The sequence below is a fragment of the Cajanus cajan genome, chromosome 2 (assembly GCF_000230855.2).
Source record: "Cajanus cajan strain Asha chromosome 2, NIPB_CcT2T_4, whole genome shotgun sequence".
NCBI classification, from domain to species: Eukaryota; Viridiplantae; Streptophyta; class Magnoliopsida; order Fabales; family Fabaceae; genus Cajanus; species Cajanus cajan.
In genome coordinates, this window is record NC_138518.1 from 66499935 (window position 1) to 66505538 (window position 5604).

Genomic DNA, 5604 nt, shown 5'->3' on the forward strand with positions numbered 1-5604 from the left:
TCATTTTGCTTAATCCACATTCTTATTTATGGGTTTTATAAAGGACGAAAGCGAACCAACCTCTTTCACTCTCACTAAGGTCGAGTAAGAACCTTAAGCACTCTTATCCGAGGTCGAGTCCGAACCTCGTTACAATTATGAGGTCGAGTACGAACCTTAACACTCTTATCCGAGGTCGAGTCCGAACCTCGTTAAAAATATGAGGTCGAGTACGAACCTTAACACTCTTATCCGAGGTCGAGTTCAAACCTCATGAAACACATATTACTCTAAATCCAAAGACGAGTTCGGACCTTGGTGAAATGCATAAATTCGAAGACGAGTGCGAACCACTTATCCAAGGACGAGTTCGAACCTTTACAACGTGCTACGTAACAAACATATAAGGTCAAATCCGAACCTTAGCGCAATTCACTCTACTTCAATTTGAGGTCCACTTTGAACCTCAGCGCTAATAAATCAAGGTCAAACTCGAACCTTCACGGAAACACTCACTTAACGAAAAATCGAGGTCGAGTACGAACCTCAATACGCTCACCCAAGGTCGAGTACGAACCTCGGCAAAATTCATTTTACTCCAAATCGAGGTCGAGTACGAACCTTGACCAAACTCGTTTTACTCCAGATTGAGGACGAGTACGAACCTCGATGCGTTCATTCGAGGTCGAATCCGAACCTCGATGAAATTCATTTTACACAAAAACGGAGGTCGAGTACGAACCCCAACACAATTCATTTTACGCAACCCCGAGGTCAAGTTCGAACCTTAGGACGTCCATCTAAGGTCGAATTCGAACCCTTAATACAGTCTATCCTACTCTAAAAACAAGATTGAGCTTGATAAGACAGAAAAACAATCAAAGTAAAGAAAATCGAATCTCGAAGAACAATATATATACAAAATACTTGCAGAGTTTGACACTTGAGTTCAAAGGAAAATGCTAAACAAGGAAATGAAAAAGGGAGAAATAAACTAAACTATTACAAAGGCGGCCTAGGCTGTGGCATTCTCACTAGAACTGTCATCGACATCGTCCTCCTTGACCAGCCTCCCAAAGCGGACAACCTTCTCCACATGCAGGGAAGAAAATTCGAACCCGGGAGCAAGGAGCCATGCCTGACGAGCAGCCTTTTGGAAGCCCCTCTTGTGCTCCATCACAACGGAGCGTTCGACCTCCGCAAGCCTCCTTCCACTGCCGCCTTCCCTCCGCCAGCTCCGCAAGCTCCGCCCTCAAGGTGGCAATCTCGTCTTCCCGGCCACCAAGAATGACCTCGCTACGGAGGTGCTCCTCAGCCGCCACCGCCAACTCTCCTTTGAGAGAAGTCACGACATCTTTCAGAGCCCGCACTTGGCCACGGAAAGACGTCACCTCATCCTCCAAAGAGCGGGCACGACCCCGAGAGAAGGCGACAAGCTCCTGCAGCTCCCCCACCCGGGAGGCATAAGCCTCGTTGGATCGCAAGGCGATCTCAAGAGACTTCTGCACCCTTGCAAGGTCGCCCCTCGCAAATCGAAGCTCGGCCTCCCGCAGCTTCGCCTCACCAAGGGCAGCACTAAGAACCTTGTTCTCCTCCCTCAGGATCTTATTAGCATCCTTTTAGGGTTGAAGTCGGCCCCTCAGCTTGGCCAGATCCTCTTGTTGCTTGGCCCACCTATGCTTCCAGTGATCCATGATGGCCGTAGCCCTCTACAAAAGGACCTGAGCTGCGTCAAAGCTCTCAATAGGCCCTGCCCCTTCGATCATTTCTTGGTCCCCAGTGCTCAACAAGCCTGTGGGGAAGAGTTTCTCGGCGGTCACCCCCGCACTCCATAACGAGTCCATGTCAGCCGAGGCGCTAACATGGTCCAACCTCACGTCGGAGCGACCCTTCCTGAAGCGGTGAGCGAGGTATCAGCTACGGGAAACCCCCTGGGACGAACCAGGTGAAGGAGCAGACATGACAGGCATCGTCGTCGGGACCTCAAAACTTGGCTCCTTGCCACGAACCTCGGTAAAGGCAAAAGCCGGCGTCCCCTGCTCGGCAACTGGAGGGTCGACGATAGGAGTATCCGACCTCGCTTGTAAAAACCAGCACCATGTCAAAAAAGGAAAAGGACAACATACGGGGAATCACAAAAAGCAGGGTACACTACCTACTTCAGCAGCGTGGGCAGCCTGCTCGGCGGTTGGGTTCGCCACCTCGGCAACCCGGGCGGCCTGCCCAGCAGCCTGGGTCGCCGCCTCGGCAGCATCTCCTGCCTGTGGAAGACGACCCTAGGTCAGAACACAAAAAAACACAATAGAAGACACCAAAAAGCCGAAGAGACAAGGTACTCACCACCTCGGCAGATTAAGCAACCTGCTCGGCAGCCTGAGCCATCTCCTCAGAGGCCACCTGAGGAGCCCCCTTGGGCGGTGGACTCTCGGTAAGGTCCACCGCACCAGCATCAGCAGTCTTGGAGGTCACCTCCTCGGCATCTGGAGGGGCAGAGGTTCCCCTGACCTCCTTTGCTCCCCTCTTTCTCTTCCGATTAACCTTTAGAGGGGAGGCATCTTCCTCCCGAGACTCGGGGACCTCGAGCTCAGTAACATTGTAGCGGTGCTTCAGCTCACGCCACAAGTTTTTCCCCATGATGTCTGCATTCACGAGATAAAACACATCAGCAAGTGGAATTTACACAAACCCCAAACCACCAAAAAACCAAATACTCACTCTCCAAACCCCTCTCCCTGAACGCCGAGTTCGCAAGCGACAGAACGAGCTTGCAATCCAGCGGACGAGGAAGCGCGACAAGGTTCTCGATGGCAGCCGCCTCCGAAGCAGTCAGCTTCAATTGGCCCACCCCGTGAAACCTAGAAGGTCGGGGGCACCAATAGAAGGGAAATCTTGGCAGCCCCCCGAAATAAAACGCCCCATCTTCCAAGGGGTCAACGTTCACAAGAGCGACTCGGAAAAACTCTTGTTTAAAATTTTTGTACGAATGGGAGTAGAGAGTAAACAAACCCCCATCCCTACTCCCACTTAGAGACAATATGCCGTATGGCGGAACGCCCACCTTCAACTGATAAAAATGAAGGAAGAAGGGAAGAGACACCTCTATCCCCAAAACTGTACACAGGACTTGAAAAACCCTCAAAAAACCCCAACTATTGGGGTGCAACTGGCAAGGAGCCGAGTTGACAAAGTTCAAAAAATCACTCTCAAACTGAGTGAAGGGAAGACATACACCTAAATCTCTAAAAAAACAATGATACATATAGAAATGGGGAGGGTCGGTAGACTTCCCCATGTACACACCCTCACCAGCCTGACAAGGTTCAAGCCGGATCATCCGGGAAATAGAAGGGTCACAAACCCTGCACGACCGCGGGATCCCGTTAACCTCAAGAAAGGACCGAAAAACGCTCTAGACCCCCGCCATCTCACGCTTGACCCAGTCGTAGCCAGGGACGCCTGGCTCCGGGCCTTGGGGCGGAGGCAGATCCCTCTTCTCGGCGGCGGCTCTCCCGGTAGCCACCGCCTTACCACGCGCCTTGCCCCGATAAGGCGCAGAAGAACCGGCACTACTCCCCCCAGCCATGGAAAAAACAAGAAAGACTTGAAGAAGATTGGGGAAGAAGGAAAAAGAAGACTGTAGAAAGGAAGTACCTGGTACTCTCCCTCAGAAACAACCCTAACAATGATTGGATTACCGAAAACGACGGCGAAAACGGAGAAAGTGGAGACGGAAGATGAGCAGAAAAGCGAGAGAAATAGCGTGCGCAAGAAGCTGAAAGAGCGAAAAGTGAGTAAAGTGAGAGATGAAGAGGCGCGAGTGAGAGAAAAGAAAGTTTTCTCTCAAAATTCAAAACGGCCATGCCACGTGTCAACCTAAGGGCACGCCTGACAACACAATTAATTGCAAGACCATCATTACATAATCGTCATTTCCCTTAACGCGCCACTTGCACGTTTCCGGGAAATGAACCGTCGCGACACATGGCACCACAACGAGCAAACGTACGCGAAAGGTCACCTCCCCCCAGCGAGTTCGGTCTTAACTCCTCGACCTACGGTCTTCGGAGCTCGGGGGGCTAGTGTACTATCCGTACCGCGAAGCCGAGCTCCGAGCTCGGCACCACAATGCAAGCCGACCTCGGACGCGCACCGCGTGGCATCAGCTCGACATTTAAGTGAATCACAACTGATTCCCGAGGATCTCGCCCCGGACGAGGTCCGTTAGCTAATCATGCTATATCTTATCTCAGGCCCAAGGCCCAAGGCAACCCTAAATCACACCAAGGTACGTGCATTACTTATACGAGACACATACTCATACAAACTCTAACTTTAGCATCAGAGTCTCTTTTGCAGGTACCACCCCCATCTTGGAGCACCAGCGTACCAGTGAAGGAGGCTCACCGATCTTACCTGGCGGATCAGCTCTACAGCAGATTTCCGGTAAGAACAATAATAATTTTTAATTTTATGACACAATTTTGAATTAATTTTTAACTTATTTAAGACATAAAACTTATATCTAAAAGAATTATAAATATAATAAAAATCGTGTGAAAAATATGACTTATAAGCAACTAAATAATAGTATAAAATTATATTTTTAAAAATTTTACTTATCTTTTGGACTTATTTTTATGCAATTTTCATCATATTTGTAACACTTTTTCATTTAAACTTTAGTTATATTCAATAATTTTCATATAATGAATTTAACGAGACAAGTTTTAAGTCTTAAATCAATGAAATAATGACACAAAATCATGTCTTAAAATTAAAAATTATTATTATTTCAAAATGATCAAATTGGTCCAAATTTAATAAATAAAAAGAAAATATGAACATTTTTAAAAATAAATGATCAAAATGAATTTAAAGAAAAAAATTATAATTTAGTCTTAATTAATAAATAGGTAATGTCTATCTCTTAACAAAAGATTATCCACAATTTTAGAAAAATTAATTGATAATGTTAAATATAAAGAGGAATTTATGATATATAATATATTATTAACTTTTTTTTATTTCTCTCGGTCAAAACATTTTTTATTGTTAATAAATAAGATTCATGGTGAACTTTCTCTCTTTTCCTTTGTACGTATTTTCTTTCTATTCTCTTAATCATGACTTATAATTGTCTTAATTACTTTAAAAGCTCACGGTATTATTTTTAGACATTATCCAAAAGGCCTCTCAACCAATAAAGACAAGTATGTGTATATAAACTCATGTTCATCCTCTTATTTGAATGATGTGGGACTATGTTTGCATCCCAGTACTAATTTCCTTTAAAATTATATCATTATATATCTTGTTTGTTAAGTTTTTAGCTTGTGTTTAGTTTATAAGTGCATGATCTAATGTTGACTAACTTTAGGATAGAATAGAGCCACTTTCATTCAGTTTTGTGGCATGAAGTCATCCATTGTTGGGCGGCACTTTCACCGTCGGGCGTAGAAGTCAATGTAGGAGATGACACAGCATCAGAGTGTTGTAGGGCGACCAATTATTGATTCACACTTAGATGCTTATGGTTCATAATTTGCAGAGCAAGCTAGAGATCGTGCAATGCCTTCTTTAGAGTCATTTCTGACGGTCCATTGTTAGCGAGGCAAGTTTAATACA